Here is an 11,691-nt window from a genome sequence, read left to right as displayed (position 1 = left end):
AGGGGCAGTGGGAAGAAATAGCAGTGTGGGAGCATGTGGGGGTGGGTGGGGGTAGGGACTGAAGCCAGAAAGGGAGTAAAGGATGGGGGTAGGAGAGAAAGCCAGAGCTAGAGTTTTCCCAGGGTCAACCTGGGGACAGCAGTTCATGGTCTTTATCACTAATAGTTATCAGAACCAACTAGGCAAAGTTAAAAGTTGAGGGGAATAGAAAGATGATGTGAGAGATATGCCCTCCTTCTCTTTGGGGTCTTAGTTAATAATAACTGATTTTTGTTTAATGATTTACAAAATACTCTTACATTGCAAATCCATATGCTCTGCACACAATCCTACCCAGTTGGGTGGGCAAGGTGGGTGTTACTTTGCACCTTGTAATAGATGAGCAAACTGGCAATCAGAGAGATTTCAGGAAGTAACCAAAAGTCACATGGCAAGCAAGGTCTTGACTCTCAATTATAAGCTTTTTTTCTTAATTCACCCTACCTCCCTGACTCTAGCTGAGAAGCTGTATAAACAAGAAAATATAACTAACGTGAAATGGTATGTTCAGGACCAGAGCTGGGGGTACAGACATGAAATAATCCTAGAGGTCAGAGAAAGGGTGAGAGATCTTCTAGATGTTTGGAGCAGTTCAAACCCAGCCTGTAGCCATGATACTAAGCAAGATTGTGTAACCAATTTGGGTTTTGGAAATGGGTTCTTTGTTCAGCCTGGTTCCCTCTCAACCTCAGGACTCTCTTTGAACTCTCCTAATGGATGAAATTGGATTTTCCACCCATGACCACTATTTATCAGGAATGCCCTTCCTGAGTGACTTTGCACCTTTACCTCACACTCTGAAAGTGTGCATATCTCAAAAGACCTATAAGACAATTTTCTCTCACATTGCAGTGTGCCAAAGCTGTCCAACTCCAGGTTCTTCTTTTATATTAAAATATCATATAACTTTTATCTTCCATTTACAACATATCCATATTCATCTCGATATTTTCGCTCCTCAAATCTTTGAGTAGAGGGATCCCTGGGTGGCGCAGCGGTTTAGCGCCTGCCTTTGGCCCAGGGCACGATCCTGGAGACCCGGGATCGAATCCCACGTTGGGCTCCCGGTGCATGGAGCCTGCTTCTCCCTCTGCCTATGTCTCTGCCTCTCTCTCTCACTGTGTGCCTATCATAAATAAATAAAAATAAAAAAAAAAATCTTTGAGTAGAATTCTTGTTCCAGAAGGAAGGGGTTCCTTCTCACTGGCACACCTCCATATACCCGTATGGGTTCATACATCCCAGATTGAGAAGCCATCTAAAGAAATCTCGGGCCTGTAGCTAGAATGTCCCTGCTCCTCAGCCACTTCCTCACATATGTGAGCTTTATTTTTTTTAAGATTTTATTTATTTATTCATGAGAGACAGAGAGAGAGAGAGAAGCAGAAACATAGGCTGATGGAGAAGCAGGCTCCATGCAGGGAGCCCGGCGTGGGACTCGATCCTGGGACTCCAGGAGCACGCCCTGGCTGAAGGCAGACGCTCAACCACCCAGGTGTACCTCATATGTGAGCTTTAACCCATGCTCAACAGTATGCTGTGTTTTCATTTACTAAATACTATCCTGGGTGTGCTACCACGCTAAAGCAATTATACAGAGAGTTGGTCCTACCCTCAAAGACACTCTGAAAGAAGGGTGGATCGAGACAAAAATGTAAGAAAAATACTACTGGATGACTGTAAGAGGCACAGAACCTCAGAATTTCAGAGGAATCTTGAATATGGATCCACTAGCTTCATAAAACAGAACAAAATAATGGAAATTAAAAAAAAAAAACACCTCATTTTACAAAGTATCTTAGGCTTGGTGAGGTTAAATGACTTGACTAAGGTCATCCCCAGTTTATGGAAAAGTTCAGGACTAGAACCCATATCACAGGCTGTGTGCTTTCTGACATATAGGGCTCAGCAAGAGTAAAAACTAATACTGTAAATAAATATTCACATTTCCTAACGAAAAATGTAAATGACAGGCCACGGAACGGAAAAAGTAAGAGACGGAATTACACAGAGGCCAAGCCTGCAAGTTCAGTAGACTACACTGGAAGATAAACAGTCAACTAAAGCAGGGACTCGTAAATACAGGGTGGGACATTTAAATGAAACCATTTGGAGTCATGTAAACCGGGACTGACTTCATTATAGCCTCCCTTATGGTACAGAACCACACGTCAAAACTATTGACTTTAGTCTTTTGATAAATGTGTTTTCTTCATAGAACCCAAGAGGAATGTGAGAAAGGTTTCGGTAATCTGAGGGCAGTCTGGACATAGCCCTTTGAAGCTCAAAGTGAAGTGTGATGGATGGGGAAGCCATTACAAATGTTTTAAGGAAAGAGGACAAAGAAAATTCTGGAGCCGCATTAAACATCCTACTTCGTTAGCCACATCATTTCACCATACCAGCAAGACCCAAGAGGCCCTTGCTCCTTCTTGCCTCAGGGTCTTTGCACATGCTATCCCTTCCCTCTGGGATCCTTCCCCTTCCTCTACCCCCTCATACCTCACTGACTCCCTCTCATTCTTCAACTCCAGCTTACCAGGCCTGACTTCCTCAGAGAAACTTCTATGAACCTCATTAGCTTCTCTCAACACCCCCTACGTTGCATTCATAGCCTTCACTGCAGTTTGTAATTATGTGTTTGTTGGCATGATTGCCTTTGTTCAGGGTTGAACTCCGCCACGAGACTGTAAGCTGTCTGAGAGTAGGGACCGTGTGCACTCCATTTACCGCTTTGCCTGGAACAGGGTAGATGGCCAATCCCGACACCAACAGACAGGCGCAACCAGGGGCACGGCAGGGTGGTGGGGCCACGTAGCATGAGCCCCTGCTCCCCCACACGCTGGAGAAGTCAGGCAAACTGTGTCTCTCTGGACCCAGTTTCAGTTACCAGCATGTCTTTCTTTTCATGTCACAGACACATTTCCTCTCTTTCCATCTCTCTGCCCTTGAATCTTTGAAACCCTCAGACAACTTCTGAGAAAAAATGGTGTTTAGGGTCCTGTGACAGGGAGGTTCCCCCAACTTGGACCGGAAGGTGGCAGTAGGGGGCAGTGGCACCCTGGGAGTAACTTCCAGAAGGAGGCTCCTGGTTTGAGAGAGGGACTCTCTCTCTCTCTCTCTCTCTCTCTCTCTCTCTTGCTCTCTCTCTCCAGAGCAAGCCAGGGTCAGCAGCAGCCCAAAGCCACAAAAACTGACTTTAAAAGTCCTCCTAAGAGCTACGTCTTTCGACTCCCCAAAACAATCCTGCCTTGTGCCCCAGGACACGGCGCAGAGTTACACACTTAAAGCAGTTTCCACAGAACCGCATTCAGTTGGTTTTAAACTCTGGGGAAAGCTGGCAGCCTCTTTGTGGGTTTTTAAAAAAAACTAGTTAGAGGGACAATTAAACCTTTATGGGTCCCAGAATGTACCTATGCAGACGTAAATAAGGATCATTCTTCATCACCACAGAGAATCCACTTTCTGGCAATAGATATGTTTTCCTACCTTCACAGGACAGAGTTGAGCTCCCACCTGAGAGCCTTTATGATGAGGGCAGGTGATGGGGGGTCAGCCCGGGCAGAGGTAGAACTTTGTTCTCAAAATGGACACATCACAGACCTTGGGCTTAGCTGGTCTTAAATAAATCACAAACTCCCAAAGCCTTCCCAGAAAGCTGCCCAGATTTGAGGCCAAGAAAACTCGTCTTGTTACCCACCCCCCCTTGTGTTACTTTGGGCCAAAATGGTCCATTTGTCAAAGAGTCCTGACTCCTTTATTCCCACCCTTACAACACAATACAATGCATTCACGTATTTACAGTGCAGTGTCCTTGAATGGTCGGATGGCTTTTTTTTTTTTAATCCAATAATATCATTAAATGCACCAGGGAGCTAACTTTTTAAAGGAACCTTTGAGTAAACTCTTTTGTTAAGTGAATCAGTCTTTTGTAAGGCAAATCATCAGCCACCAATTTGTTTTCCAAATCAGAGATTTCACATAGGAGATTTTCTTAAACCAGGCCCACTTGAGATGGAGGCCTGTACGTTTTCTTTGATTTTTCTGTCTTTGGTAAAGACGAGCTCTTCCTAAATAGACAGTCTTGGGTAGGGATGAAGGAATCTCAAACACTTGAGAAGTAAATCAGTTTCAATCATTCCTGTCTGTCATCCATAATTCTCTAGAACCACCAGCCTAAAGCAAAGTATAATGATCTCCTGACAAAGAATCCGGCTGCTTAGATTCGAAGGCCAGTCTATTTGAAGTCAGTTTCAAAAGAAATGCAAAGAATGGGGTTTTGAAAAAAAAAAAAAAAAAACTTGTAGATTTTTCTACTGAGGCCAAATACACAGCATGATATTTATTGTTTTAACAATTCGTAAGTGTACCATTCAGTTGCATTAAATAAACTAAATTCACAATGTTGTGTAACCAACACCACTATTGATATCCAAATTTTTCATCATCCCCCACAAAAAACTCTACCCATTAAACAACAACTCTTCCGCCCCTCCTCCCAACCCTCCTTCTCAGCACCCCATAACCTCTATTCTACTTTTTGGGTCTATGAATAGTGGGATAGTTTTAGACTCTGGCTCTACTTTGGGCCCCTTTTTCTTCCTGTGCTGTGGTGTAGTGGGAGAAGAGAGAAAGTATGGCCACCCTCTTTTCACCCCATAAACTCTTCCCATTGCTGCCTCGCTGCCCCCCTTTCCTCCACCTCCTGGGCTAGGAGCTGTGGGGTGGGGGGGCTGGGCAGGCGGGCGGCAGGAGTTCACTTGGATGGTGAAACTTGCAGAGGGGCTGCAGCCCCCAGTGGGAACAAAAGGAGGTCACTGGGTCTAAGTCTCCCTTACTAGCTCAGGAATGGCAAGAATTTTCTGACTTCAATAGTCTGAGGAAGTAGGAACTGGATGAGTAGATGGCTGCTTTGACCTCTGCAGGCAGCATGTGGCCTCCACTGAGCACCCATCAACTCCTGCCTTACACACATCTGAGATCTGTCAGGGCTAAGAGAGATGGGACTGCAAGGGCAGGCATAAGGGCTCCCTTGGGTATCCTCAAACTCCATGCTTGGGATTTCTTGCATTGAAAAACACTGGCTAAACCACTAATAACCCCCCCTCCCCCGGACTTTACATTTCTTGGATCCATTGGTGGTCAATAGAGGCACACTCTGAATGATTCCCATCCTACAGTTTGAGGTTTACCTTGTTGGCCATGCTTAGAAATTCTCCAAGTTAGCACTTACCCACCCTTCCTCTTTCCCCCATGTCCCCCAACTCTGCCTCCCCCCTTCCCCAAATGCACAACCCAGGATAAGAGGAGACTTGGCTTAGGAAATCTGATTTGCAATTGGTTCAAGTTCTCCTTGGGGACCCCAGCCTTGCCTCCCTAACTCCAGGAACCGTGAGTCTGCCTGCCAGGGCCTCTAGGGCAACTGGAGCAAAGTGGTTCTTGGCACAGAGAAACAGCTATGGGGTGGGGAGAGGGGAATCACCTCAAAAGCAGGAGGTCTGAATTCCTTCTACTGCCCACTTGCTGGTGACCTGGGGCAAGTCAGTTTTACAGCTCTGTCCTCATTTCCCTCAAGCTGTGTGGGAGGGCCCTCCAACTATGAGAATTTGTGAGAAGAGAGAGAAACAAGGCTTCCTGATATCTGGAATTCTCAAAATAGGAATCCAAATCCATTGTTTCTCATTGGCGCTGATATTCATGGAAGTATGGCTGCAGGGAGATAGAGGAGGAAATTTCGGTAAAGAGAACAGTGGATGGGTATATTGTAGGACAGGTTGAGAATAAAGTTTTGGTTGGATCTTTATGAGAAAATGTTCAACAGGTAGGCAGGACTAAGCAGCTGGAATTAGGGAGAGAGATTGAAACAAATGGATAACAGAGTCCAGAGAGATGGTTAATAGATGAAATAGTCTTAATAATACCAGACAACAAATCGAATGCTTGGCATGTGCCAGGACCTTGGGGAGCCCTTCACATGCATGTGCTATTACCATTCTCACAACACCCGTATGAAGTTGTTAAAAGATTTATTTTTACACCTGCTATACAGATGAGGAAAGCTTTAGTATCCTGCTCAAGGTCACACAAGGAATAAGTGGTAGCAAGACAGGGACTTGAACTTGGTGAGTCTGACCTCAGAGCCTTTGATCAGTTGTTTGTTTGTTAAGGTTTTATTTATTTATTTGGGAAAGGACGAGCAGGGCGAGGGGAGGGGCAAAGGGAGGAGGAGACTCCTAGCTGAGTGAGGAACTTAAGACAGGACTCATCCCAGGACCCTGAGATCTTGACCTGAGTGGAAGGCAGATGCTTAACCCACTGAGCCACCAGGCACCCCTGGACCAGTCTTTCACACCTCCTAAAAGGGGAGGGGGAGGAACTCAAGAGAATAGCAATGCAGGTGAAAGACAGAACTTTGACAAATACCTGTAAGTAGTACTCTCTATTCTTGATTGACTATGACCTAAAATCAGATTCTGAGAAGATGAAGATGTGGGTCAGAAACAAACTGAGAAGCATCCAGGTGTATCTAGTGATGCTGTCAACTGGTCTGGCTCTGCACTGGCTCCACAGCGATACTGAGCGCTTCCTGTGAGCCAGGCACTGTCCTCGGAGGCATCACCTCTATCATCGCATTTTGTCCGCTCACAAATCCCATGAAGAAGGTGCCCATTTCATAGGAGAGGAAACGGGGGTCCCAAGGGCTTAAGGGATGTTACCCAGCTAAAAAGGCTCAGGACCAGGCACTCAGAGGTCCTTCCTGACTGCCTCTCAACAGTCACAGAGTGAAACCACTAGACATTTCTGAAACGTTTGTCTAAGTTTACTCCCTTGAATTAGTTTGTAATTGATAACTGTATTTGAAGTCAATGATTCTGGAAGTTGCTAAAGGGTTATCAGCTGCCTGGAACTCATGTTTGAGTTTACAATGTGCATATTTGAGTTAATTTGGCCCAACTAGAAGAAAGCAGGGACTCTCCCTTTTGGTCTGGGAGACAAACCCAGCCAGGTCCTGCCACCCCCATTTCTTAAGCAGCACCCTGATTTGTCTAAGAGTAATCCCTCTAAGTCCACGTCATCACGCTTCTGTCTGGAAGGGAGGGTCTTTCCTCTAGACTTTGTCTGGCTGGGGTGATAGCCAGGGAACTGGCCCTGGCGGCAGTGTCACTACCAAGCCTCTCCCTCAGAGGGTCACAGGGAACCCGTGAAGCCCTGCCTCCTGTCTAAGATTGCTCAGCATCAAGCCAATACATTTATTGTTTAAGCCAGTTAGACTTGGGATGTTGACAGCTCCCAGCTTCCACTGGAATGTAAGCAGTGTGAGCATAAATCACATCTCCCTTCTTACCTGCTGTATCCCCAGCCTTTACTACATCATCTAGCACGAAGGTAGAACCCATTATATACTTGAATGAGTGTGTGTGACAGGAGCAATGAAAGAATCTCAGATGATAAAATAGCTGGAAAACATTTTTTAAAAGTTCGTTTAGTTTATTCATGAAAGACACAGAGAGAGAGAGGCAGAGACAGAGGCAGAGGGAGAAGCAGGCTCCATGCAGGGAGCCCGATGTGGGACTCAATCTGGGATCACAAGATCACGCCCTGGGCCAAAGGCGGATGCCCAACGGCTGAGCCACCCAGGCATCCCTGGAAAACACTTTTAAAATCTTGAATCCAAGTCTTCTCTCTTTTCTTTCTTTTTAGATTTTTTTATTTTTAAGTAATCCCTACAACCAGTGTGGGGCTCAATCTTATAACCTTGAGATCAAGAATCACAACCTCCAGCTCCACCAACTGAGCCAGCCACACACCCCTCTCTTCCTTCTACTCTGTGATGAGAAAAGAAGCAAGAGTTGCTGTGTTAGGTTAATAGTAATTTTCCTTCTTAATTAGGGCAGACACACTCTGGTGCCTGCAGCAGGAGCCTTCATTCTCCATTAGGCAAGCATCCTGGAGGGGCTTTGATGCGGTGCCGAGTCCAAGCTAGAGAACAAGACATCAGGAAGGACTCATCCCCAGGGTTAAATAAAACCAACATCTGTTGAGGATGGAAATGGGGACTTGGCAAGAAAGATACCAAATTTTACATTATAAATTTAAGTACAAAATATCTCTGAGTGTTGGTTAATATTTATTGTTGACTATTTTTCATGAATAAACAATGGGAAATACATGGTTATAACTCCATGGGCCTTTAGAATGGGGAGCTCCATCTGTGTCTTTGGACATAGGCTGAGACTACCCGCAGATCCTTTTGCTGGAGACACACCTCTGCAAAACCCCAATATTACAAAATGAAAGACATGAAGCATTGGTAGACTTCATGACTCTCTCACATTGCATGTCCTTTTCACATAATATTTTGTTTAAAATCAACTTTATTGAGAGATACCTGGGTAGCCCAGTTAATTAAACATCCAGCTCTTGATTTTGGCTCAGGTCATGATCTCAGGGTCATGAAACTCATCCCTGTGTTGGTCTCTGCACTCAGCAGGGAGGGAGTCTACTTGAGATTCTCTTCCTCTCCCTCTCCCCATTCCCCCACTCACATGGGCTCTCTCTCTCTCAAATAAATAAATCTTTAAAAAATAAAATAAGCTTTATTGAGGTATAATTTTCATGAATAAAATGTACCAACTTTAACTATACAGTTTAATGAGTTTTGACAAATATATATACCAGGTAACCACCACCACCACCACCACTACCACAGTCAGAATACTTCTATTATATCCAAAATTTCCTTGAGCCCATTTCCAGTTAATACCCATCTCTTTATCCCAGGCCCCAGGCAACCACTGATCTACTTTCTGTCACTATAGATTAGGTTTGCCTGTTCTAAAACTTCATATAAATGTAGTTTATATAATTGTATTAGTCAAGTACCTTTTTTTTGAGAGAGTGTATGCATGCGAGCAGAGGGGGTTAGGGGCATATTGAGAGAGAGAGAGAGAGAGAGAGAATCTTAAGCAGGCTCCAGGCTGAGAATGGAGCCCGAGGCAGGGCTCAATCCCACCACCCCAAGATCATGACCCCAGGCCAAATCAAGAGTTCAAGGCTTAACCAACTGAGCCACCCAGGTACCATGATACTTTTTTAAAAGATTGATTGATTGGTTGATTGACTGATTGATTGATTTATTTGAGAGAGAGAGAGAGAGAGAGAGAATGTGTGCAGGCGAGAGCATGGAGACAGCCAGAAGGACAGAAGGAGAGAGAGTCTCAAGCCGACTCCCTGCTGAGCGCTGAGCCCTGGGGCTCCATCTCACGACCTTGAGATTTATGGGATTTATGAGAAGACTAAATGAGATAATATAGGTGATGCCTCTGAGTACAGTGCCTGGCTCGCCGCAGTAAGCGCTCAGTATTACCGTGGAACCCATGCGGAGGTAATCCAAGAATCATGACCTGAGTAGAAATCAAGAGTCGGACGCCCAACCGACTGAGCCACCTCCTTTTTTTTATGTTTCTTTATTTAAAATAATAGTTTGGGGGGTGCACTGTGAGGAAGATACACTTTCAAGGGAGAACACAGGTTCTAGAAGGAATGACTGGGGCAGAAACACATGGGAGTGAGGAGGGGGGAGGTCCCTGGGGGCTGCCATAAAATACCATAAACTGGGAGGCTGACACAACAGAACTTTATTTTCTCACTGTTCTAGAGGTTGGAAGACCAAGATCAAGGTGTTGACAGGTGTGGTTTCTCCTGAGGTCTTTCTCTTTGCCTTGCAGATGTCTGCCTTCTCGCTATGTCCTTATATGCCCTTTTCTCTGTATGGGCACATCACTGGTGTCTCTTCCTCTTTTTTTAAGGACACTGGTCCTATTGGATTAGGGTCCCACAATCCTTATGACCTTATTCAACCTTAATTACTTCCCTAAAGTCCCTGTCTCAAATACAGTCACATTGGTTAGAGCTTCAACATATGAATTTGGAGACACAATTCAGTCCATAACACTAGTCTTCTGTGTCTAATGTCTGTGACTCAGCATAATGTCTGTGTGATTCATCCATTTTGTGGCACTCATTGGTAGTTTTTTCCTTTTTATTGCAGAGTAGTAGTCCACTGTATGAATATACCACAGTTTGTTTATCTATTTATCTATGATGGATATTTAGGTTATTTCTAGTTTTTTTTTTTTACTATTATGAATAAAGCTCTTATAAATATCCCAGCGTGTCTTTTTGTGGATATATGTTTTTATTTCTCCCTTGGGTAAATACCTAAGAGTGGAATTGGTGGATTATATGGTAAATAAGTTTAATTTTATAAGAAACTGTCAAACATTTCTCAGGGTGGTTGTCTCATTTTATACCTCCACCAGCAGTGTACAGAAGTTTCCATTGTTCCACATCCTTACCAATACTTGATATTGTTCATCCTTCTCTTTTCTAAAAGCTGTTCTAGGGTGTAGTGGTTTCTCATTGTGGTTTTATTTGCATTTCCATGATGACTAATAATGTTGAGTAACTTTTAATGTGCTTATTTATCAGCTACATGTCTCCTTCGGTGAAATGTCCATTCAAAGCTTTTGCTTGGTTTTAAAATTGCATTGTTTTCTTATTACTAAGTTATAAGAGCTCTTTACATGCTCCAACTACAACTTCTTTATCGGTTAAATGCTTTGCAAATGTTTTTCTCTCAGTGTTTTGGCTTTTTATTCTCCTAATAGCATCTTTCATAGAGGAGAAGTTTTTCATTTTAAGTCTGGCTTATCAAATTTTCTTTAAGGATCATGCTTGGCTTAAATAAAGACAGTTTTACTACTTCCTTCCCAATATAAATGCCTTTTTTTTTTCTTGCCTCATTGCACTGGTTAAAACCTCTAATACTATGTTGAATAGAAGTGATGTGAGCAGTATCCTTTATCTTGCTCCTCATCTTTTTTTTTAAAGATTTTATTTATTTATTCATGATAGTCACAGAGAGAGAGAGAGGCAGAGACACAGGCAGAGGGAGAGGGAGAAGCAGGCTCCATGCAGGAAGCCTGACGTGGGACTCGATCCCGGGTCTCCAGGATCACACCCTGGGCCAAAGGCAGGCGCCAAACCACTGCGCCACCCAGGGATCCCTTTGCTCCTCATCTTAGAGGGAAAGTGTTCAGTCTTACCATTAAGTATGATGTTAGCCATAGGTTTTTCATGGATGGTCCTGATCAGGTTGAGGAAGTTCCTTTCTATTACTAGTTTGCTGAGTTTTTAATTAGGTTTGTTTTTCTATTTCTTTTTTCTTTTCTCTCTCTCTCTCTCTCTCTCTCTCTCTCTCTGTTTTTTTGTTTTTGTTTTTGTTTTTTTGAGAAAGAGGAGAGAGGACAAGCTGGGGCTAGAGGAACAGAGGAAGAGGGAGAGAGAGAATCTTAAGCAGGTTCCGTGCCCAGCATGGAGTTCAACACAGGGCTCAGTCTCATGGCCCTAAGATCATGACCTGAGCTGAAATCAAGAATTGGATGCTTAACCAATTGAGCCACCCAGTTGCCCCTGGATGTTGTATTTTTGTCAAAAGTTTTTTTTTTTCTTCATCTGTTAAGATGCTTGTATGCTTTTTTTCTTATTTTGTTAATATTGTGAAGTGTATTGATTTTCTAATGTTAAATCAACCCCACTGAAATAAACCCCACTTGATCATGATGTATTTTATCTTTTTATATATTGTTA

This window comes from Vulpes lagopus, chromosome 1, assembly GCF_018345385.1.
Source record: "Vulpes lagopus strain Blue_001 chromosome 1, ASM1834538v1, whole genome shotgun sequence".
In the NCBI taxonomy this organism is placed as follows: domain Eukaryota; kingdom Metazoa; phylum Chordata; class Mammalia; order Carnivora; family Canidae; genus Vulpes; species Vulpes lagopus.
Note: the sequence above shows the minus strand (reverse complement) of the source record.